Below are 27194 nucleotides of genomic sequence, written 5' to 3'. Positions count from 1 at the left end.
TGCTTGTTTACTTTGTTTTTCTGCATGCATCCCCCTTAATTCACGTGGGCCCCCACCCCTCCCTAAAATGTTTGTGTCCCCCCCTCCCTAAAATTTAGGTTGATAACCCCCCTTTTTTTGCTTGTCAAATATTTTTGGTAATACACTCCCCTAAATTCAAATGTCATTTTTTTTGCCTGCGTCCATCCCTAAATTTCAGATGGACCATGCATCCCAAAATTTCAGATGGACCCCCCCCCCTAAATTTTGAACGAAGTCGAGTCAAAGTGCTGGATCGTGCAATCGACGTCCGTAATAACTTGTTCTCAATTGACTGCCTGCCTTTTTTGACATGTCAAGACACTTCAGGGTAAGCATTTACATGTATACTAATATTCTATATACCGTATGTCTAAATTAGCTGGAGTATCAGTAGAAATCAGAATAACCTATCACTGATGAAGTTATTTCAACCAGCGGTATTGTGCGTGCCGGCGTAAGTACCGTACGGTACGGTATGTGAAGTCGAACCCTAGAGTTGTGGCGATGCCAACGCCCTAACGGCTCTCGAGCCGTGGCGTTTGCTGTTTGGACTGTGAACATGTGAAAACGTTTTCTTGGCTTTCATCTTTAAATCCAATTATCAAACGTTGAAATACATTCTTATGACTTCTTAAATTTGATCTCAAAAAATCATTTTAGACCCTATTCTCTAATTTGTATGGTGTGGACGTTGTCAGCCATGGCATGGCCTGGACACGTGCTCTGCACAGTGCCCTTTCCTCGCCTTTTTATTAGGCCTAAGGCTTTGGCTTGGCCTACATTACATGTACCTTCAATTCAAGTGATGTTTGTGCAGGCTCCACTTCACCACTGCTACACTGCGCTCCACCTACCCGAACCTCAACTCGGTGAACTCGTAATTCGGATACTCCGAGTTTCAAAGGTGGGAAAAAATAAAATGAATTTTTATTGTAAAAATTACCCCCGCCCTTATAAAAAAAATTGAATGGTATACCATTGACTACCATTTATCATACACCATTGATATACCATTGGAATACCATTCGCACAGCACCCACCATACACCAATGGTATACCATTCAAGCCTCAATGGTATACCATTCAAACTAATTTAAATAATTTGGACCTTACTATTACCATATTCATGAGCACCATTTACCATTCATATACCATTGATCAAACACCATTCACCATTGATCTACCATATGGCCACTATAGACAGGTTTACCATTGACCACCATTGACCATTCAGCCACCATTCACTGGCCTACCATTTACCATTCAGCCACCATTCACTGGACACCATTGGCCTACCAATTACCTTACACCATTCACCATACACCATTCGCCTACCATTCAACATACACCATTCGTGTACCATTCACCATTCGTGTACCATTCACCATTCGTGTACAATTCACCATCCGCGTACCATTCATCGTACACCATTCATTGTACACCATTCGCGTACCATTCGCCGTACACCATTCGTGTACCATTCACTGCTCACCATACACCATTCAACTACCATTCGTCGTACACCATTCACGTACCATTCACCGCTCACCATACACCATTCAACTACCATTCGTCGTACACCACACACCATTCACCATTGATTGACCATTCACTTTACACCATTCTACCATACACCGTATACCATTGACCTACCATTTACAGTACACCATTGGCCTACCATACACCATTGAACTACTATTCACCGTACACCATAGGCTTACCATACACCATTGGCTTACCATACACCGTACACCATTGACCTACCATTTACCATACAACACTGTCATACACACTATACTATTAGTCAACCATTCAAATAACACCATTGGTCATACACTATAGACCACAAGTTCAATGGTAGACCAATGGTTTACACTGAATGGTAGACAGTAGAACAACGATGTGCAATGTATAGTAGGCCAATAAAGTACAGTGAATGGTAGACCATTGGTGAACAGCATATCTCTGGGGTTAGTGGTAGGCTTAATAATGGAATAAGTATACACAAGAAAAAAAATGAAAACAGTTACTTATTTCAAGAACGTCAATAAAATGTTTTTACTATAAGAAGTTTAAGTACAGCATAAATGGCACAGAGTATTCACAAGTATAGACTTTATAATTAAAGCACATAAGTTATTAATATATATGACTTAGCTACTCGTTGATATCTATACTCTGTCAATCTTGTTATCTAAAAGTAAACATGCATCAAGACAGAGTTTGATTGAAAAACACAACAAATGAAGGCTAACATTTCCAAGAATAAACCTGTTCTCTCATATTGCTTTTTACATGGATTGAGTACTTGGCAAAACCACTGTTCTGCATACAAACCTGATACTTGTAATACAATAAACTTGATGTTAAATCTGTTGTGTGTAATTGCTTTCAACGACATTAATAAACATTTTTTTACTAATAAGTTCAAGTACAAAAGAGTATTGACAGGTATGGCATAAAAGCACCATATTATGAATACATGTGACTGTGCGACTCCACAAGAGATCAATGATTGCACTCCACATAAATATTATGTTAATCTTCCTATAAACAAATTTACATGTAAGACAGAGTTTGGACAACAAACTAATGAACACCAAATTTCGAAGATTAAACTCAAAATGTGTGATAGCCTTCACATGGCCAAATGAATAAAGGGTACCACACCTAGAAGAAATGAAATATCCCCAAAAGGGGGGAAAATAGTACTCCCAAATTGGTCTCTTTTTTCTTTTCACCTAAAAAGATATATCAATGGCATGTTTCTACATAGAATTGTTAAAAGGTATTACCCGCCTAAGTATCCCGAATCCCTGATAACTTTCCTGTAGAAACAGACGCGATGCGGTTTATTGATAAATTGCATCGCGCAAAATACGGTTTCTCATAACCCTCTCTCTGAGAGGTGGTTATTGCCATGTTAATCCGTTTAACTTTTCTGTAAAAACACGGGGCAAAATAGCATACGTGTCTGGCTTAAGTGCTTGAACCAAGAAGTGCGATCTCACAGTAAACATATATTCTGGCCGTTTTTTATCTCGCCAGCTGATCGCGAAACGTGTACCTGCTACAATGAGTGAGATCTACCATGAATTTTGAAAATTTTCCTAACGAGATGCAATTTTTGACATACCAAAATGCAATGTGAGGTTATAGGTTGAATTTTCCGATTTCCACCGTATTTGCGACGCGAAATGCAAGTTAATCAGATTATTCAGTCTGTAGAAACAGGTTGGTTTAAGAACGATAAGGTTATTCAAGTCCGGAAAAGATAAACTGTTTTTAATGATTTACTGTAGAAACACGCCAAAAGTTTATCATAAATACAATAATGATACATTAAGAAATAAATAATATATCACACATAGAAAAAAAATATAATGAAAATAAGGAAAGAAAATTATTCAATTTGGAACACTAAAAAACAGAAGAAAAATAGAGACCTTTTTTGCAAAATATATAGAAAATAATCTATACAAGATACCAACTTATTTCTTTTCTGTCTATTTTTGTTGTGTTAAATATGTGTGAGAAAGATTATTGTCTTACACAGTAAATTAGTAGTCAATCGTAATTCGAGTCCGGAAAAGATAAACCGTTTTAATGATTTACTGTAGAAACACGCAAAAAGTTTATCATAAATACAATAATGATACATTAATAAATAAATAATATATCACACATAGAAAAAAATATAAGGAAAATAAGGAAAGAAAATTATTCAATTTGGAAAACTAAAAAACAGAAGAAAAATAGAGACCTTTTTTGCAAAATATATAGAAAATAATATATACAAGATACCCACTTATTTCTTTTCTGTCTATTTTTGTTGTGTTATATTGTCTTACACAGTAAATCAGTAGTCAATCGTAATTTTTTACAACCGAGCTTGGACAAAATTTAAATTCATGTAATACAAAAAAATATATAAATTGTGATCTTGTATATTCATGAGGACTTGCAGAGAACAGTTTTAGCAAAAAATAACAACTTTAATTCGTCAAAACTTTGTTAATCCTAAACAAATTTGGATGAGATTTTCAGTGTTTTTTGTTTGTCTGATGTACACTTTGAATTATATCACATAGCTTTCAGTCTCGAGTACCTCTAGCCCTTCAATCAAATTGGTTGGACGACCGGTTACACTTTACATATAACATAGTTATAAGGAGAATGAAGGGGACCATAGAAAGAAAGCATGAGAAAAGGGGAGATTTTGGTAGGGAGAGAATGAATCAGAAAAGGATCATGCTGAAAATTTCATTAAAATCTGATAATAACAAAGTTATTGAATTTGAAATTTAACAACATTTTGGTAAAAAATTAACCCAATGTACACACGATCGTCAGGAATATTTGTTAGGCTTATTCTATAAAATGAAATAATTATTTCATATTTTCATACATGTGTGTATGATATGTCCCAAGTATCATATCATTATTTCCAGCAATGCATATCTTCACATTAAAGGTCTAGTCCACCACAGAAAAGATTGTTTTGAATCAACAGAGAAAATCAGGCAAGCATCATGCAAAATATTTCATCTAAATCGGATGCAAAATAAGACCCTCACTTTTTGTTTTGGTTTTCATTGTTTGAATTGTACAATATTTCATTTTTTTTACGGATTTGACAATAAAAAATAAAAATAAAACTTTATTTCATAGGACAATGAGGAGAAAATTATAATATTTCATATTTAAAAAACAAAGAAAAGTGAATGAGTGATGTCATCAGTTCCCTCATTTGCATACCGACCTGGATGTGCATGTAACTATTAATTGAAATTGAGCGAAACTTAAAAATGTCATACCTTTCTTATTTTTCATCCGATTTTTATGTTTGATTTTTCTCTTTTTAATCAAATCAACTTTTTTGTTAGGGTGGACATGTCTTTGAAATAAATTTTCACTCCATTTTTTATAGTTCTCGGAGGACAAAATGTAAATTAGCGTGACTTCTTGTAATAAAATACAAAAGAACAAGTGGGGATATGACATCAGCTGGGAACGTCGTGGTCTAGTGGTTCTGACTCTCACCTTTCAAACAGAGGGTCGTGAATTTGAGTCCTAGCCATGGTGTGTTTTCCTTCAGCCCGAATTTCATCCACACTGTGCATCACTAGACCCAGATGAAGTGAATGGGTACCCGGCAGGATTAATTCCTTGAAGCTGTAATAAGAAATATTGGATGAAAACAATGCAAAGGACAGTATATTAGCTAAGTGTTCAAAATATGAATGCTTGTCATGTGTGTAAGCTTTCTTTAGAAGTTCATATATTTTTTTATATATTGAGAAATTTGCAGTATACTCTACCATTCAATTGAATGATACCAATTAACAAATATCAACAAAACATTTTGTAAAATATGATAAATAAATTTATGTTTAACCATAGATGGGTAGACAATAACCTATTATATAATGGGAGGTTGCCACAATGATGACAAATACCACAACAAATGAATACCTGGGGAAAAAGTGTCCACCCTTCCCCCCTCAGCCAACATACTGATTTTTTTCTGGGGGGGGGTGTCAGAAAAGACGTGTGCTCCTCTAAATAGGGATGACATTTGTCCTTTCTAAGGATTTTTTACCATTCCTGACAAGGTTTTTTTTTTCAGCTATGCCACTGCAGGAATACAATCTGTTTTATCTCATGAAGCTTTGCATTTTTTCTACTGAAGAAAATTCTTACACACCTACCTTTCATAAACTCCAATTGTTTCTTGTACACGGTACGTTTTCTGTGTTCAACACCCGTCGTGTCATTCCAAGATAAGGCTGGATCATCTACCTTATCATCCAGTGTATCCGTCGTCCAAACTTTGAAAATGAAATAAAATCAATTTAAGTGTAAAATCTGCATGTATGTGCAGATACAAACAAAAATAGAATACTAATATAATAATAGAAAAATAATGATCTTAGAACTTTAATGTTAAAGATATTTTTCATGGACCTCTGATTACCAGCCCAGAATTTAGGATAAAAATAAGGAAATGTGATAGTATTTCAGCGTAGTTCAGACAAGGCTGTATTATAACTGTGCATGCTTTATACTAGTAATAGCTATGTCATCTGAAATCAAATTTCTAGAGCAGCAATTTTCAAGAGGGTAATCGATGACATAAATTCCATTTTTCTGGTATTGACAATCGCAGAAGCAGATCCAAGTGGGCACATTTGACCTGTGCCCCCACCTTGAGAGCAATAGTTGATGTGTTTGATAAAAATGTGGCTTTCTTACACAAGTGTTCTCCCCCCCCCCCTTCGAAAGTTACAGCAAATATTTATATTAAAAATATTGTCTCATACAAGAGGATCTCCTTTTTGGTTTGCTTGTTATTTAAAGTTTCCTTGGGAAAATGTGCCCCACTACCCCCTTTGAGAAATCATGGATCCGTTCATGGACAATCATATGCCAGTGGATGAACTCCAGACGTTTTTTAGGCAAGTTTTGATCAGTAAATAAATAAAAACAGATAAAATGTGATCACAGGACAAACTTAACTTTAAAAGAGGATAAAATTTACTTTAAAAATTGATATGCCTAGCCCCATGAAAGGATCTAAGAATACCCTCCGGCACTAATGCAGTTTCACACCAGCCAACTCACAGTGAACAATTGTGTACAACGGATAGCAGAGCGTGAACGTAGCGGTCGTGTACATTTTTGCTTATTACATGACGTCATCCAGCCACTGCCGAGAACCAATTTATGAATGAAAATATAGTAAGCATGCGCAGTGCAAGCCTTTTGTTTCCCCACACAGAATTCCACCAAAACAAGTGTGCAATTCCCTATCACCTCGTACCAAAATCGACCTAGAATTTCAATTTTCCTATATTTTATATGAATTATGAAAGGTATTCTCGGAGGATCTATTTTCTCACCGATACCGCACAGGTAAGCGAATTTTGAATACTTCTTGCTTTTCCGTCAAAATCTTACAAATTAGCGTCTATATGTCATCGTGTTCCTTGGAATTTGTAGAGTCTATCGCAACGTGCATAAAGTCAATTGGCTTCCGGGTTTTGGAGCGTCGCGTGAATATGCATGAAATTGCAGTTTTGATAATGTTCGATCGATACCGGAGCGATCCAATCACGAACCAAGACCATTTACCGTGTACACAACATGACCGGATATCGTTATCGATACTTCCGCACGCAGTCCAAAGGAATTATTTTTGGGACCACGTGGTCATGACGTGATCTGCACTATTGACCAATCAGCGGTCTTCGAATCGCTGTGCGGAGACGATCTATCCGTTGTACACAGTCTATGGACAATTGTTCGTTGTGCATGCAACTTCAAGCAAAACTCCCCACCAGAATTGTCTACACACATTTTGAGATCAATACACAATATGCCCACCACTTTTCAAAATATTGCGGATCGCTTGGATTCGCCGTCATGTTGATATGGACCGAAGTTATGCGATCAAAAGATTCGCATGCGGCATGCTGGCAGTTTGTTTGCCACATGTTAGCATGATTTGGTTGCTAACTTCAGTCCATATAAATATTACGGCGAATCCGAGAGATCCGCGAAGTGATGTCTACGGATTAGATCAACGACGTCGAGATCGAAGACTAAATACAGCCATTCCCAATATTTTGAAAAACGGTGGGTATATTAACATCAAAATGTGACTGAGAGACCTGTCATGACATTTGGGAACAAGTTTTGGTGATGAGGTATGCTGGTAATCGGCTGGTGCAAAACTGCATTAGCGCCAGTTTTCTCTGCATATTTATTGCAGCCTCTGTAGAAAAATTGAATAGGAATCGTTTGTCACTCCGTCCAGTCACAGTTCCACACACAAAGTGCACATTTTACCATTGAAATAGTATGTGCAATGAGTGGTGTGTACAGTGTAGCAAAGTTATAGACCTGCGTAGCCTTTATCATTTTTTAAACTTTAGGACCCTTACCATGTTTCACCTCCATTTTATCTCATTTACCAACATCTATCAACAACAACAACAACAAATTATAGGCCTAATTTCAAAGCAATATTTGTCGGCAAGTTTTCAATTTCAGTAAATTAACGTGTGCAGTAACGGTCTATTTATTCACAATTAAAACTTTGACAGTCTTGACATTAGCATTAACAAATCATTCATTCACGAATTCAATGTATTCAGAGATGGTTTTTGTAAAACATTGACAATAAACATCAGGCAATATGAGCGAATTACTATTCAATGCTCGCCGATCTTAACTCTGCCAATACAAAGCATAAACCATAAGCACTTCCTATCGTCAAAGCCACGTCCCGGCCCGTAGAGCAGCGGCCAGCGCCAACGGGGCAGTGACGGTGGCAGTGCAGTGGTCGTGCATGTCGTGGCAGTACAACGACATCTAACATTTTGAGACAATTTGAGAAATAAATCAAAGAAAATTGTTATAGAACTTACTGTTATAGCCTTCTACAAATGACTTTGAAGTCGCTGTCCGAATCTGACCCGTGTTCCTTTAGTTTTTGATGAATTGTCGACGGACTTATCAACAGCAAAACGGTAGTACCGGTAGATCGAGTTTTCTTTTTCAAATATTGCACTTGGCGGTTATAGACGTTCGCGCGTGCGTAGTGCGAGAACAACACGTATAATAGAGCTACCTGGCAAGCAGCCAAGCGGCCCCTCTCGCCAAAGCATATGGGGGGGGGGATAAATTATGACAAAATATGGGGGGAGGGGACTTCTTCGCCAAGATAAATACACATCCCGATATGGGGGGGGGGGGGGGGTGAATTAAAACCAAATCAGGGGTGTCTTCTTTTTCCTCTCGATTGGTTCTGGGTTGGAAACCATGATGGCGTGAGTGCATGCCACTGAATTTCCTTGGATCTTGGAATATATGAAAAAAGTTTTCGATCCCTTCACTTTTTTTTCCTGTTCTCTATGTTATTTTCTTTTTTATTTTCGTTGTCTTTTTTTCTTTTCTGTTAATCTTTCTTTTCTTCTTTGCCTTTTTTCTTTTCTTGTTTTTTCCCCTTTATATATATATTTTTTACTCACTCCTCTTCCCTTTTAATTTGCTTTTGTAATGATTGAAATTGAGATTTCATTCAGTAGATTTCTTTTCTGTTACATTGTACGATACCCTGTATGGCGGCAGGGAATTTTGATAGGGGTGAGGGAGCAAGACCATGTGGATAAATCATTTCAATCAAGTAATGCCGGCCTATAGAATAGCTCTCCTCTTTATAAACGCCGTCCACAAGTGGGAAAGAATATTTAGAGCCTAAAATAGAATTAGAATTTTGGAAATATCATTTGTAAAAAAAGGGTGCATAATTCATGAATGGAAGCAGCTATAATAGCGTACAAATGGGTCAGATGGGGCTTTTGACGTTGCAGACAGACCAAATCAGGGTTTGCGGATGGGAATTTGATAGAGGTTGGGGGACCAAGACAACCAACAGTGAATTCATTTTTAGCAAAACTATATGGGGCATTGCAAGAAACTTGCAATCGAAGCAATCGAACGCAAATCAATTTCAGACTCCAAAATAATGAGAGTCATACTTTTCATTGCAAACTTGCAACTGATCCATAAAAAAATCCAAATTGATATGTTCTAGATAAACTGAATGTATCATCACCTGTAAATTTGCATCTGATCGAATTTTGGGATTGATTGCAAATATCTTCTTGGAACACTATATATATATACACAATATATAGTTCTTTTTATAAAAAGCGGCCATAAACAAGCAAAATGATTATAAAAATAGAATAAAACTTATTAATTAAATATTAAAACCCTTTTTATCAAAAAAGATTTCATTGACCGATTGATTTTATTTTTGCATGCACCCATTGCATCAGATTTAAATTTATGTACAATAGCAAAATATAACAAATTTTTAATATTGTATCATAACCACTGGATCAATAATATTTAAACACATATAGACCTTTTACTTAATAAGGACAAAGACAATTTAAAAGAATGCAAGAGACCATGTTTACAATCATGAGCGATTACACTTGATTTGGGGAAGCTGCTCGCATAAAAGTCACAGGTCAAATATTTAATTAACTCTAAATACCTTTTAATCTTTGATATATTTTCTTTAAATCTTCGGAATTATGTTAATGGGTAATGCAATTGGGCATATCATTCAGCATTAACACAAATGGCATTCATTAGGCAAACACCACTAAGCCACTATAGCTTTACAATTATCCAACATGATTATATTATATACCACTAGGCACATACTACTAAGACACCATATTGATACCAATCATACCATTATAGAGGCACATACTACTGAGACACCATTGAATACCACTGAGACACCATTGTATACCACTGAGACACCATTGGGTATATAATGGTATACCATGCAGTCATACCATTAGAGGCACATACTACCCAGACACCATTTGACACCACTGAGACACCATTGGGTATATGGTATACAATTCATCATACCAGTCATACCATTATAGAGACACATACTACTGAGACACCATTGAATACCACTGAGACACCATTGTATACCACTAAGACACCATTGGTGCATGGTATACCATTCATTATACCGGTCATACCATTAGAGGCATATACTACTGAGACACTATTGAATACCACTGAGATACCATTGTATACCACTGAGACACCATTGGATGTATGGTATACTATTCATCATACCAATCATACCATTACAAGCACATACCACTGAGACACCATTGAATACCACTGAGACACCATTGTATACCACTGAGACACCATTGGGTATATCATGGTATACCATGCAGTCATACCATCAAAGACACATACTACTGAGACACCATTGAATACCACTGAGACACCATTGTATACCACTGAGACACCATTGGTGCATGGTATACCATCCATTATACCAGTCATACCATTAGAGGCATATACTACTGAGCACCATTGTATACCACTGAGACACCATTGGTGTATGGTATACCATTGATCATACCAATCATACCATTACATGCACATACTACTGAGACACCATTGAATACCACTGAGACACCATTGTATACCACTGAGACACCATTGGATGTATGGTATACTATTCATCATACCAATCATACCATTACAAGCACATACCACTGAGACACCATTGAATACCACTGAGACACCATTGGGTAAATGGTATACCATTCATCATACCAATCATATCATTAGTCACATACCACTGAAACACCATTCGGTATATGGTATACCATTTACCATTAAATAAACTACCAATTACCATTAAGAACTTACCATTGAAACACCACTTAAATACCATTCGCGTACCATTTACCATTCAGATTACCATTCAACTACCATTCGGCACCATTCAAATACCATTGGCGATTTTTATAAGGGGGCCCCCCCCCCCCAACCAACAATGCATTAAAGTTTAAGGCGCTAATGCAGTTTCGCACCGGCCGATTACCAGCACACCTAATCACCAATACTTGTTACCAGATGTCATGACAAGTGGATATATTGACATCGAAATGTGACTGAGAGTCTCAGTCACATTTCATGTCAATATATCCACCACTTTTCAAAATATTGTGATCGGGAATGGCTGTATTTCGTCTTCGATCTCAATGTCGTTGATCGACATCGCTTCGCGGATCGCTTGAATTCACCGTGCACCGTAATATTGATATGAACTGAAGTTAGCAACCAAATCATGCGAACATAGATTCGCATGCGGCATGCTGGCAATTTGTTCGCCACATTTTCGCATGATTTGGTTGCTAACTTCAGTTCATATCAACATTACTGTGCACGGTGAATCCAAGCGATCTGCGAAGCGATGTCTACGCCATGTCACTTCGCAGATTGCTTGGATTCACCGTGCACCGTAATGTTGATATGAACGGAAGTTAGCAACCAAATCATGCGAACATAGATTCGCATGCGGCATGCTGGCAGTTTGTTCGCCACATTTTCGCATGATTTGGTTGCTAACTTCAGTTCATATCAACATTACGGTGCACGGTGAATCCAAGCGATCTGCGAAGCGATGTCTATGCTGTGTCGATCAACGACGTTGAGATCGAAGCCGAAATACAGCCATTCCCAATCACGATATTTTGAAAAGTGGTGGATATATTGACATCGAAATGTGACTGAGAGACTTGTCATGACATTTGGGAACAAATATTGGTGATGAGGTATGCTGGTTACCAGCCGCTGCGAAACTGCATTAACGCCAAGTTTAATTTCTTACTCTTGACTTAGACTTGGTCTTAGAGCCAAGGTACTTAGTACATAATGTGTGGTGGGTATGTGCCGCAGTGGGAACCCCCCTGTTTTACACTCAAATTTCCATTCCAAGGCATAGCATTTTGTCTTATTGAGGTAACCGGAGGATTAGAGCAAGAAATCTAGCTTTTATTTATTGTTGATGTCTTTTGGGGGATATTTTTTACAATAAATATGCATTTTCCCCACCTTTGCCACTCAGAGTATCTGAACGAGTTCAACGACTTGAAGTTCGGGGAAGTGGAGCGGTAATGAAGAGGAGAAAAGCCTGCTCGAACATCACTTCAGGTAGGCTTGGCCTTGCTTATAAATGTAATTGTACATAGACCCAATTCAGAAGAGATGTGTTTTTTCTAAAAAAATAATCCCTGTCTGAAAATTGGTAGTGATGGACAATCATATGGCAAATCATATATTAATTTATGATTAGAAAATATCTCAAACCAAAATATCGCTTCCATCTTTTCCAAACACCTTTAAATTTTGCCGCCCGATTTTGAAGGTGTCCTTATATCTAATACACACTCGATTTATCATGCAATTTTTTTTCTTGTTCCTCAGTTCTCAGTTTTTAAAACATGTTCTATTGTTGGAAAAATATAAATGAAGGTGCATACACCTAAAAAAAATGATTTTTTTTTGTTTTCTCTACAATTTGCAATTTTATGTACAAAATATTAATACTAAAGGAGTCGTTTGTCACACTACAGTCACGAAGATTGTGCATTTGCCATTAAAATTGCATGTGGAATGAGTGGTGAGTACCTGAAGCTTTAGGACATGTATATCTGATCGATAGACTAAATAAATAATCATTTCAATTTCAGTGACATCATCTGGGACAGTTGGAACAACTCTACGCTCCACATTTAATTCAGTGTCAATCCTGATTTCATCAACATGGACTGATGGAACAAAAGTCATGCAAATATGCTGTTTTGTGTAGTGGTGAGTACAATTATCACTTTTGGAAGGGATTTTTTTTTACATGAACATGAGCTCCATGTTTGATTCAGTTTATTTGTTCCAATGTTAAAATGAGAATGAAGGAAAGTTATGTAATCATTGACAGTGACTGATACTCCAACATTATTCCTGTAGATTAACCCTAAATCTCCTGGGGTATTTTGATTCTTGGGGGCATTAGGGCCCCCCTTAAGATCTCAGCCACGGATTGCGCTATCACAATGAAAATTTGCATGATGGTAGAGAGTGACATAATCTACGCAGTTGCATTGGTAAATTTCACTGAATTCATATATTTTTATTTTGTAGGAATTAATTTTCTAATTTATTCATGAAACTTATGTATTTTATTCATGAAATCATACTTTTTGCTCTGATTCACTAAATAAAGCTCATAGAATGCTATTTTTGGTGAAATATTCTTTATAGCATTCCTAACAATTGTGAATGAAAAAATCCTGGTGCCAAGACCGATTTCTTATGTATTTTATTGCTTTTTTAATTTATGTATTTCTTTTTTTTTTGTACTTTTTTCGATAAAAATCGTTCCAGAGTGAATTCTGATCATAAACAAGGCAAAATTAATATTGTTTAATCAGTAAAAGTAGAAATAATGATACGTTTCTGAATTTTGGCTAAATACCCGGTACACTATTTGCATTGGATTTGTACATGAAAAATATAAGGGCTCGAATTAAGAATTTAATAATACACATCCCGATATGGGGGGGGGGGGGTGAATTAAAACCAAATCAGGGGTGTCTTCTTTTTCCTCTCGATTGGTTCTGGGTTGGAAACCATGATGGCGTGAGTGCATGCCACTGAATTTCCTTGGATCTTGGAATATATGAAAAAAGTTTTCGATCCCTTCACTTTTTTTTCCTGTTCTCTATGTTATTTTCTTTTTTATTTTCGTTGTCTTTTTTTCTTTTCTGTTAATCTTTCTTTTCTTCTTTGCCTTTTTTCTTTTCTTGTTTTTTCCCCTTTATATATATATTTTTTACTCACTCCTCTTCCCTTTTAATTTGCTTTTGTAATGATTGAAATTGAGATTTCATTCAGTAGATTTCTTTTCTGTTACATTGTACGATACCCTGTATGGCGGCAGGGAATTTTGATAGGGGTGAGGGAGCAAGACCATGTGGATAAATCATTTCAATCAAGTAATGCCGGCCTATAGAATAGCTCTCCTCTTTATAAACGCCGTCCACAAGTGGGAAAGAATATTTAGAGCCTAAAATAGAATTAGAATTTTGGAAATATCATTTGTAAAAAAAGGGTGCATAATTCATGAATGGAAGCAGCTATAATAGCGTACAAATGGGTCAGATGGGGCTTTTGACGTTGCAGACAGACCAAATCAGGGTTTGCGGATGGGAATTTGATAGAGGTTGGGGGACCAAGACAACCAACAGTGAATTCATTTTTAGCAAAACTATATGGGGCATTGCAAGAAACTTGCAATCGAAGCAATCGAACGCAAATCAATTTCAGACTCCAAAATAATGAGAGTCATACTTTTCATTGCAAACTTGCAACTGATCCATAAAAAAATCCAAATTGATATGTTCTAGATAAACTGAATGTATCATCACCTGTAAATTTGCATCTGATCGAATTTTGGGATTGATTGCAAATATCTTCTTGGAACACTATATATATATACACAATATATAGTTCTTTTTATAAAAAGCGGCCATAAACAAGCAAAATGATTATAAAAATAGAATAAAACTTATTAATTAAATATTAAAACCCTTTTTATCAAAAAAGATTTCATTGACCGATTGATTTTATTTTTGCATGCACCCATTGCATCAGATTTAAATTTATGTACAATAGCAAAATATAACAAATTTTTAATATTGTATCATAACCACTGGATCAATAATATTTAAACACATATAGACCTTTTACTTAATAAGGACAAAGACAATTTAAAAGAATGCAAGAGACCATGTTTACAATCATGAGCGATTACACTTGATTTGGGGAAGCTGCTCGCATAAAAGTCACAGGTCAAATATTTAATTAACTCTAAATACCTTTTAATCTTTGATATATTTTCTTTAAATCTTCGGAATTATGTTAATGGGTAATGCAATTGGGCATATCATTCAGCATTAACACAAATGGCATTCATTAGGCAAACACCACTAAGCCACTATAGCTTTACAATTATCCAACATGATTATATTATATACCACTAGGCACATACTACTAAGACACCATATTGATACCAATCATACCATTATAGAGGCACATACTACTGAGACACCATTGAATACCACTGAGACACCATTGTATACCACTGAGACACCATTGGGTATATAATGGTATACCATGCAGTCATACCATTAGAGGCACATACTACCCAGACACCATTTGACACCACTGAGACACCATTGGGTATATGGTATACAATTCATCATACCAGTCATACCATTATAGAGACACATACTACTGAGACACCATTGAATACCACTGAGACACCATTGTATACCACTAAGACACCATTGGTGCATGGTATACCATTCATTATACCGGTCATACCATTAGAGGCATATACTACTGAGACACTATTGAATACCACTGAGATACCATTGTATACCACTGAGACACCATTGGATGTATGGTATACTATTCATCATACCAATCATACCATTACAAGCACATACCACTGAGACACCATTGAATACCACTGAGACACCATTGTATACCACTGAGACACCATTGGGTATATCATGGTATACCATGCAGTCATACCATCAAAGACACATACTACTGAGACACCATTGAATACCACTGAGACACCATTGTATACCACTGAGACACCATTGGTGCATGGTATACCATCCATTATACCAGTCATACCATTAGAGGCATATACTACTGAGCACCATTGTATACCACTGAGACACCATTGGTGTATGGTATACCATTGATCATACCAATCATACCATTACATGCACATACTACTGAGACACCATTGAATACCACTGAGACACCATTGTATACCACTGAGACACCATTGGATGTATGGTATACTATTCATCATACCAATCATACCATTACAAGCACATACCACTGAGACACCATTGAATACCACTGAGACACCATTGGGTAAATGGTATACCATTCATCATACCAATCATATCATTAGTCACATACCACTGAAACACCATTCGGTATATGGTATACCATTTACCATTAAATAAACTACCAATTACCATTAAGAACTTACCATTGAAACACCACTTAAATACCATTCGCGTACCATTTACCATTCAGATTACCATTCAACTACCATTCGGCACCATTCAAATACCATTGGCGATTTTTATAAGGGGGCCCCCCCCCCCCAACCAACAATGCATTAAAGTTTAAGGCGCTAATGCAGTTTCGCACCGGCCGATTACCAGCACACCTAATCACCAATACTTGTTACCAGATGTCATGACAAGTGGATATATTGACATCGAAATGTGACTGAGAGTCTCAGTCACATTTCATGTCAATATATCCACCACTTTTCAAAATATTGTGATCGGGAATGGCTGTATTTCGTCTTCGATCTCAATGTCGTTGATCGACATCGCTTCGCGGATCGCTTGAATTCACCGTGCACCGTAATATTGATATGAACTGAAGTTAGCAACCAAATCATGCGAACATAGATTCGCATGCGGCATGCTGGCAATTTGTTCGCCACATTTTCGCATGATTTGGTTGCTAACTTCAGTTCATATCAACATTACTGTGCACGGTGAATCCAAGCGATCTGCGAAGCGATGTCTACGCCATGTCACTTCGCAGATTGCTTGGATTCACCGTGCACCGTAATGTTGATATGAACGGAAGTTAGCAACCAAATCATGCGAACATAGATTCGCATGCGGCATGCTGGCAGTTTGTTCGCCACATTTTCGCATGATTTGGTTGCTAACTTCAGTTCATATCAACATTACGGTGCACGGTGAATCCAAGCGATCTGCGAAGCGATGTCTATGCTGTGTCGATCAACGACGTTGAGATCGAAGCCGAAATACAGCCATTCCCAATCACGATATTTTGAAAAGTGGTGGATATATTGACATCGAAATGTGACTGAGAGACTTGTCATGACATTTGGGAACAAATATTGGTGATGAGGTATGCTGGTTACCAGCCGCTGCGAAACTGCATTAACGCCAAGTTTAATTTCTTACTCTTGACTTAGACTTGGTCTTAGAGCCAAGGTACTTAGTACATAATGTGTGGTGGGTATGTGCCGCAGTGGGAACCCCCCTGTTTTACACTCAAATTTCCATTCCAAGGCATAGCATTTTGTCTTATTGAGGTAACCGGAGGATTAGAGCAAGAAATCTAGCTTTTATTTATTGTTGATGTCTTTTGGGGGATATTTTTTACAATAAATATGCATTTTCCCCACCTTTGCCACTCAGAGTATCTGAACGAGTTCAACGACTTGAAGTTCGGGGAAGTGGAGCGGTAATGAAGAGGAGAAAAGCCTGCTCGAACATCACTTCAGGTAGGCTTGGCCTTGCTTATAAATGTAATTGTACATAGACCCAATTCAGAAGAGATGTGTTTTTTCTAAAAAAATAATCCCTGTCTGAAAATTGGTAGTGATGGACAATCATATGGCAAATCATATATTAATTTATGATTAGAAAATATCTCAAACCAAAATATCGCTTCCATCTTTTCCAAACACCTTTAAATTTTGCCGCCCGATTTTGAAGGTGTCCTTATATCTAATACACACTCGATTTATCATGCAATTTTTTTTCTTGTTCCTCAGTTCTCAGTTTTTAAAACATGTTCTATTGTTGGAAAAATATAAATGAAGGTGCATACACCTAAAAAAAATGATTTTTTTTTGTTTTCTCTACAATTTGCAATTTTATGTACAAAATATTAATACTAAAGGAGTCGTTTGTCACACTACAGTCACGAAGATTGTGCATTTGCCATTAAAATTGCATGTGGAATGAGTGGTGAGTACCTGAAGCTTTAGGACATGTATATCTGATCGATAGACTAAATAAATAATCATTTCAATTTCAGTGACATCATCTGGGACAGTTGGAACAACTCTACGCTCCACATTTAATTCAGTGTCAATCCTGATTTCATCAACATGGACTGATGGAACAAAAGTCATGCAAATATGCTGTTTTGTGTAGTGGTGAGTACAATTATCACTTTTGGAAGGGATTTTTTTTTACATGAACATGAGCTCCATGTTTGATTCAGTTTATTTGTTCCAATGTTAAAATGAGAATGAAGGAAAGTTATGTAATCATTGACAGTGACTGATACTCCAACATTATTCCTGTAGATTAACCCTAAATCTCCTGGGGTATTTTGATTCTTGGGGGCATTAGGGCCCCCCTTAAGATCTCAGCCACGGATTGCGCTATCACAATGAAAATTTGCATGATGGTAGAGAGTGACATAATCTACGCAGTTGCATTGGTAAATTTCACTGAATTCATATATTTTTATTTTGTAGGAATTAATTTTCTAATTTATTCATGAAACTTATGTATTTTATTCATGAAATCATACTTTTTGCTCTGATTCACTAAATAAAGCTCATAGAATGCTATTTTTGGTGAAATATTCTTTATAGCATTCCTAACAATTGTGAATGAAAAAATCCTGGTGCCAAGACCGATTTCTTATGTATTTTATTGCTTTTTTAATTTATGTATTTCTTTTTTTTTTGTACTTTTTTCGATAAAAATCGTTCCAGAGTGAATTCTGATCATAAACAAGGCAAAATTAATATTGTTTAATCAGTAAAAGTAGAAATAATGATACGTTTCTGAATTTTGGCTAAATACCCGGTACACTATTTGCATTGGATTTGTACATGAAAAATATAAGGGCTCGAATTAAGAATTTAAAGGGGCAAGGCCATTTTTTAAAAGGGCACTTAAGGGAAAGGGCAGGCAGTTTTCACTTTATGGGACATCCAAGGCCACCAAAAAAAGGGCATCAGTAATAAATGCACTTTTCAATGGGGCACATGCACTGGATTACCGCAGGGCACCAAGGCCACAGCAAAAAAGGGCAGTTATTTTGGCCTTAAGTCTACAAATATATGAAGGGCATCAAGGCCATTTCTGAGGGCATCTAAGGCCATGGCCTTGGATTAATTCGAGCCCTGAAATACACTTACATTTTGACGTGTAATGTCGTAACCGCGCACCCGGGTGTCACAAATTTGGTCTCAAAATTTATGCGAGACTTAAAAGTAAAAAGTCAGTGAGCGGCGAGGTCAAAAAACTTTGCGCAGCAGATATCGCAAAAATTGTCGAGGGGGGGGGGGCATTATGGCCCTCCCCTGGCAGAATTAGGGTTAATGAAAAATTTCAAAAGACTAGTTTAATAATTTTTTCTCTGAAATTATGCATGAAACGATGCAAAAGTGACATCTTAACAAAGATAAGAGTATTGTTTGTTTTTGCAACTTAGACAATTTTTATGATGCGAAGTAGACATCTAAACAATGATAAGAATAAGAGTATCGTTTGATTTTGCAAAGACAATGACAATGATTTTATTGGACCCCTGTTACACTCTTTCGGGGATTAGGGACACTATCAAAACGACATTACACATGAATTATGCAATTTTACATATGTAACTAATCAAAAGATTAAATCCACATCTGGCGTAAAAGATTTTCATTGGATGAATGAGATGGGACTGCTGCATTTTATTTACAGCCTTTCTCATTGGATGTTGCTTCACAAATGGGTGTGTCTTAGATAATAAAATGAAGATGAAATTGTTCTTAGAAGAATATCAATTCAAAGGGATTTTAAGGGATTCTTTTTTCAGAGATGAAATGGATCTAAAAATACTACCCCTGTTCCCTTCTATGAGTTTTTCCTTTAATTGAATATTGATTCAAATTGTCTTTATTGCACTCTTGCGCTCCTTTTTTTTAGAGTGAAATATCTCTTCTGCAGTGTCTCTTCTTTCACCTCTTATTAAGTGCCCCATTTATGCCCTCATTTATTTTTTTTTCTACTTCTAAATGTACAAAGGTGAATGCAATTAGCACCCTTTCATTTTTACATATTTCATATTACAGAATATAAAAGTTTTCAGCTGAGCGATTGGAATAAAATAAACTGAATAAGCAAATGTCCTCCCTCACCTGATGTTGATTTTCATATCAATGGATATTGATATCGATAGTGATAATGTAGATCACTGACTTTTGGCAATATGCAATAACAAGAATTGATAATTGAAACCAATAAGTTTTGCATGCAGATGAAATAGTTTGGTTATGTTTATTATAAGTTTGTCAATACCCCCCTTTTATTTTTTACAGGTGTCACAAGATAAAGTACTTCCTTGATGAGTTCAGAGATGGATGATCAATCAAACATAGAATATGGTTTCTAGCAACCCTGCAGGTATCCTTCATACGCCAATGAGAGTGCATAAAGCTTGCACATATTATAAACGGTATCTGTGCTATCCCCAATATATAACATTAGACCAATTACATTGCCAAATTACAATGGAGCCTATCAAAGAAAAGGTAGACTCCACCAAAACGTAATTTGAATATTAAAATAGAGAAAAAACCAAAGAAGCACCGATAATTTCATCAAAATCTGACTAAGATAAGAAGGTTATGAAATTTTGAGTTTCAAAAAACTTTAATATTAAATGCAAAACACAGGTCAAATGAGGATCAAAGACGTTATTTGTATTTTAGAACAGATCCATTGTCTTTGGCAGAGAGTAATTGGTCTACCGGTAATCTTATACTTAGGGGGATAATAATTTAAGAGATGCTTTACATAGGAATAAATAATTATGTAGTACAATACATTTTTCAGGAGCAACTTGGTCTGCTCATCATTAGAGTGCAGTGGGCTGATTCATAAATCTGTTAGTAAGTTAAGATTGACTTTGAGAACGACTAGTGAACCTTTCCTTTGTGCTAAATGATTATTAACCCTAAATAGACTGGGCTATTTCAACACCTAAGAAGACTGGGGGGCCTGATTCAGTCCCCCCCCACCTTATGATCTCGGTCGTCCATCGCGCGATCGCAACAGAAATTGGCACGGGCGTTACCCATGGCATTATCTACAAAATTTTAATATATATAATTCTGTGAAAAATCTCATTGCTCATTAATTTGCCAGTTTATGCGTAAAATCATAAGTTTGCTCTAATTAATAAAATAATGCCCCTAAAATGCTACTTTTTGTTTCACATAATCTAGATAGGCATCTGATCAAATTTATTTTTTAAAAATTTCAACATCACATTTATTTTCTTAAGTATTCTATTGTTTTCTAAATTTCCTATGTATTTCTCTGTTTTTCGACTTTTTGTTTTTTATTGTTTTTTCAATGGAAATTGTCAGGGACTTCATTTTGACCATAAAAAAGATAAATTTAATTGATTTTAAGCACTAAATGGAAAAATGATACAATTTATGAATTTTGACGAAAAACACTATTTGCATTGGATTTGTACACAAATTAACGTTTTTGAGTTATTTTGGGTCTGCATGCACTTGCGAAATGTTGCGTAATTTCGAATCCGCGTACCCGGGAGTCACAATTTAGGTCTCAAAAGTTGCGTGAGACTTAAAGTAAAAAGTCAGCGAGTGACGCGGTAAAAAGATTTCAAGCAGCGGGTTTATCGGGAAAAAATGTCGAGGGGGGGGGCTGAATCAACCCCCCAGTCTTTTTAGGGTTAAGTCGCTCGTAACTTACGAACAGCTTAATGAAACGTCCCCCAGGTCTTCCGGCAATTCAATTGGCAAAATTTGATTCCCGTCAAAGTTGACCAAGCACGGGCCACAGACCGGTTTTTCAAGGGGGGGGCTGACCATGCTAATAAACACAATCATGATAAATTTTGATTTTTTTACATGGTTTTAGAAGAAAGTGGGGAAGCCCCTCAGCCTCCGCAGCCCCTGCCTGATTTAAAGTACAAGTCCAACCTGACAAAAACTTGAATTGAATAAAAAGAGAAAAATTCAACAAGCATAACACTGAAAGTTTCATCAAAATGTAATGTTAAATAAGAAAGTTATGATGTTCTAAAGTTTCGCTTCATTTCACAAAACAGTTATATGCATATCTCTGTCAGTATGCAAATGAGACCGATGACATCTCTCACCCTCCTTTTGTATTTTATTATATGAAAATATGAAATGTTTTGATTTTCTCGACATTGTCATGTGAAATGAAGTTTCATTCCTCCCTGAACACGTGGATTTCCATTATTTTAACATTTTGTGCTTCAGGCAAGGAGGTCCTAATCATCAATTTCGTAAAAATTGAAATATTGTCTAATTCAAACAAAAGAAATAGTGAGTGAGTGACATCATCAACTCTCTCATTTTGATGTAAGTGGCTCGTTCATATAACAATAAACGAAACTTTGAAATGTCATAATTTTTTTATTTTACATCCGATTTTGATGAAATTTTCAGCATTGTGCTTGTCTGATTTTTCTCTATTGATTCAAATCAACATTTTTTTACTTATTGTACTTATTTATTCATCATGAACTTTTGTTCAAATTACTTACTTTTGACATTTAATTTATAATCTTTGGATTATTTTCCTTATTTTCTATTTTTAATTACTAATTTTCATAATATGAAAATTAATTTCAGGCATTGGAATGAATTGGACTTGACCTTTAACCTCCCCTTAGAACATGAGTTTAATGTTTCATTTCATTCATCTGAAAAAGGTCGATTTCTTTTGATCTATTTCTACTATAATTTCAGTTGGGGGAATTCGTCATGTTCATTGTGAGGCTTTTACAAACTTTACTAAAACAAAATAATAAAGAAAACGTAGATCATTGGTATGATAGAAGATTTAGGAGATGAAGAATTGTAAAAATTAGCTTGATAATTAACGTATATCAATGTCAAGTTTGACAACTATTCGCCCGGAGGTCAAAATGATACAACCTTTTTCATATTTAATTCAATTGGTCAACTCGTATGGCGCAATGGCCGTTTGAAAGTAAGGTCACGCCCATTTTTGTCAAAACAAGAGAAAAGGGCGGGTTGTAGCGCGAGAAATGATGGGTCGTTCGCACTGATCCTTATTGTTACATACTTTAAAGGATAAGTCCACGCCAACAAAAAGTTGATTTCACTTAAAAAAGAATGAAACCATTGGAACAAGATAGCTTGTGTGAAAATAGAAAAATCAAAGAAACAGATCAACAAAAGTTTGAGAAAAATCGGACAAATAATGAGAAAGTTATGAGCATTTGAGTATTGCGATCACTAATGCTATGGAGATAGCAAATTGACAACGCGACAAAGATGAGTGATGTCACTTGTGAACAACTCTCCCCATTACTTTAGGATATATTTCACTTGAATTGCCTCTTTTATCACATCTATCCATAGATCATGTGTTCTGTCTACATGAGGGCATGTAATAAATATTTTGTTAAGAATACATCATGGATAAAGTGTTTGTATCATCATAAGAAAAAGCAAAAAGAGACATTTTGAGGGTATTTTATAGTCCACCAAAGGGAAAGTTGTTCATCAGTGACATCACACATCCTTGTCGCATTGCCAATTGGAGGATCTCCATAGCATTAGTGATTGCAATATTTAAATGCTCATAACTTTCTCATTATTTGTCCGATTTTTCTCAAACTTTCTTTATTCTTATTCTCTGATTTTTCTGTTTCTACACAAGCCTATTTGTTCCAAAGGTTTCATTCCCCTTTAAAAGAGAAAATTTATTTTATGTGGTATTTGATTTACTCATTTTAGTTAAATTTTTTATACTTGTAAGCAATTATTTCTTATATATCAGCATTATATTCACGCAGTACAACTCATGCTACACAATATCGAGAAATATTTTAACTGGGTCAGGCTCTAGCTGGTGTCAGGAATTTCACTCATGTATGCAAGTGAAGTATTCACCTTAAACTTGGGTGTTTTTCATTATTATGTATATATGGAAAACTGCTGTTACCAAGGTGAAACTTTTAAGCGACAATCACAAACCATACTTAGTTAAAATGAATACATGTTGCTTACATCCAAATAAATATGAGCTTCCATTTGAGTATCGCTGCAAATCTGGTATTATTTTCACAGACATATTGTTCAGGGTAAGCCATTTCTTGTTTAAAATAAGGTACTTGGAAGCCATATTTCTTGGACATCAGTATTGTATTTACCTTAATATCTCAGACTCTGCATGGGTTTATCAGTCGAACGCTATCATTTGGTTTACCATCAGTTCGTCCACCCACCATTTTTTCTGAATAACCAATTGGTTTAATTGCCAAACCATTTGGTCTAATTGGACCAAGTGTAATAAGTGTCAATCGGACAAAATGAAGGAAAAGAAAATTGGTATTAGACCAACTGGTTATGAGATGAAATGGTCATAGACAAGCTGGTGATTAGAAGATTATTGGACCAAATGGTTGTTAGATATTTCGTTGATGGACCAATTGTCTTTTGACTAAATGAGGTAGGCCATGATCACAGTGGATGAGTTGACAATAGATGAATAGGCAATTTATCCAAATTGTATCTCTGTATTTATTAACAGACATTGTAACTGGTTTCATAGTTCTTTGACCAGACACGGAATGGGGGGGGGGGGGGGTGCCAATTCTGAAAGCCAAATTACCTTTTTTTTTTAGCTTGTCAAACTTTTGGGAAAGCAATCCGCACCCTGTAAGAGTAAAATCCAACTTGTTGTATGTTGTATTTACAAGAATACACCACATACTGTATTCTTAAAGGAAAAAAGTTTTGTTACGCGATTTCTTGAATTTATTAATAAAATATTTGTAACTGAGTTCACAATTGAAATGTGTATTTGATTTATCGTTTAATGTGTGTGACTGTGTGTATGGGTGTTTGTGTTTTGTCTGTTCTTGACAAGTCTTGGACCTACAGTCAATCTTGCAATCGTAAAAATATTGGAACTGATCAACCCATGATTTGATTTCTTTAATATTTTGAACTAAGCTAGGTTAACTGTACGTTCGAGTTGTGTTTTCATGTACAATTTCATATGTAAATCATTATCACGTCATAATAAGTCAAAATTACATCAATATGACATCGTAGTCGACTATTAAAGACCTTAAAATCATGTCCAGATGACGTCTAATACTGGTCATATATATGTTATAAAGTGACTATTAATCACGTCATAATCACGTCATAAAGATGTTATAAGTGACCATTAATGACATCATAATCACGTCAATATACGACGTCAATCTGACGTATAATACTGGTAATGAATACGTTATAAAGACGTTATAAAGACGTTGTAAGTAACCATTAATGACGTCATAATCAAGTCATAAAGACGTGTAATACTGGTCAGGAATATGGCGTAAAAACGTCATAAAGGCGTCGTATTCGACTTATTAAGACGTCATAATCACGTCATTTTACGACGTTGATATGACGACGTGCGTTGGTGCAAATAGTTGACTTTAAGACGTCTTTTTACGACGTCAAAACGATGTGATACTCGTCGTAAAATGACGTCAATATAACGTCTTTTTACCCAGTTTTTGCTATCAGGGCCTGCACCGCAATGTAGCAGCCCGCCACTATACACGTAGATTGCCTGCACGATGCGAAGACAGCGGCGCGTATTAGTGACTGTGCGTTAAACGTCCCATTTCTATGCCTTATAAAAGGAGCGTTTTTTGTACACAACAAATTGATATGCTTTGGACACTGAAAATATACCCCAAAATGTCTCATTTTGCTCATTCTTATGATATGACAAACAAATCATCCAAGATATAATGCTGTGAAACCTCTGTGTTTGTCCTCTCATAAAATAACACCTCATCTTGCAATAGAGAATTTAAGTGAGGTAAGTATTAAAGTAATGTGAAATCACAGATCTTGGTCGCATTGCCAATGGGAGGGTCTACATGGCATAGTGATCTGAATATTCAGATACTCATATAACTTTCTTATTATTCATTCAATCTGGCTCAAACTTTCAACAACATGTTTCTTTGATTTTTCACTTTGATATGAATTCAACTGCATGGTTTCTAGGGTTTCTTTCTCCATTAATTATCCTTATGTGGGTTATGTCCATGTTTAATGAACTAGGCAAAATGTACGCATTGAATCATGGACCCAATGTTTTACTATTACAAGCATGAAAGTTTACAAAAATATACTTATTCCTGTTTGATTTTACAGATCAACATGGACTTTGAAACAGAACATGGGCACATTTCTGACAACTTTATTTCAAGGTGGGAGTCGTTCTACCGAGACCGCATATCAATTTGTTGTGTACAAAAAACGCTCCTCTTATAAGGCATAGAAATGGGACGTTTAACGCACAGTCACTAATACGCGCCGCGCCGCTGTCTTCGCATCGCGCGTGCAGGCAGTCTACGTGTATAGTGGCGGGCTGCTCACATTGCGGTGCAGGGGTGTTCAACTTACATATCGTGAGCGCACTCAGCTGCGTGTTTTCACTTCTTCTCCTTTCTCTCCTTTTTGTCATTTTTCCTCGCATTACTTGTTTTCATAAATTTCCCTCTCACTTTCCTTGTGTTCTCACTCCCTTCAGTTTTGTAACTCTTCTTGATCACTTGCATTCATTGGCACACCCCCGGTCAAAAATGGTACGGTCCTATCCAACATACACTCAAGTCGTCGCTGTACGAATAATGAAAACGCGCCGCGTTGCCTAGCTATGCGTGTGTACTAGTCCTGTGTACACACAATGCCATATAATATGATGATTAGAAATTGCAGAGCCAGAACTTGAAAGAGGCCATAATGCAGTGGTGTATGCCATCCTGAAGATGCATTCCAATATCTTATGTAATACAAATTCCAGCTAATACATTCAGTCATTAATCTCTCCTTCACTGGCAAAACC

The 27194-nt window shown here is 36.2% G+C and overlaps 3 long non-coding RNA genes across 4 annotated transcripts; 2 read left to right on the top strand and 1 right to left on the bottom strand.

Moving 5' to 3' along the window:
- The first annotated feature begins 252 nt into the window (after positions 1-252).
- LOC121406446 lies at positions 253-13196 on the top strand. Of its 2 annotated transcripts, XR_005968806.1 has the most exons (3): positions 253-349; positions 12494-12579; positions 13119-13196. It is a non-coding gene; the product is annotated as an uncharacterized LOC121406446 (long non-coding RNA). The 2 variants fall into 2 exon arrangements; XR_005968805.1 differs by lacking the exon at positions 12494-12579.
- On the bottom strand, positions 5182-8494 carry LOC121406447. Its single transcript, XR_005968807.1, has 3 exons — positions 8454-8494; positions 5733-5852; positions 5182-5196 (listed from the first exon to the last, which is right to left on the bottom strand). It is a non-coding gene; the product is annotated as an uncharacterized LOC121406447 (long non-coding RNA).
- A 4509-nt stretch (positions 13197-17705) lies between the features above and the next one.
- On the top strand, positions 17706-20812 carry LOC121406445. The gene is made up of 3 exons (XR_005968804.1): positions 17706-17788; positions 18328-18448; positions 20615-20812. It is a non-coding gene; the product is annotated as an uncharacterized LOC121406445 (long non-coding RNA).
- The last annotated feature ends 6382 nt before the right edge of the window (positions 20813-27194 follow it).

This window comes from Lytechinus variegatus, chromosome 1, assembly GCF_018143015.1.
Source record: "Lytechinus variegatus isolate NC3 chromosome 1, Lvar_3.0, whole genome shotgun sequence".
NCBI lineage: Eukaryota > Metazoa > Echinodermata > Echinoidea > Temnopleuroida > Toxopneustidae > Lytechinus > Lytechinus variegatus.
The sequence above is the reverse complement of the archived record's forward strand: the minus strand, read 5'-3'. Positions and strand labels throughout refer to the sequence as shown.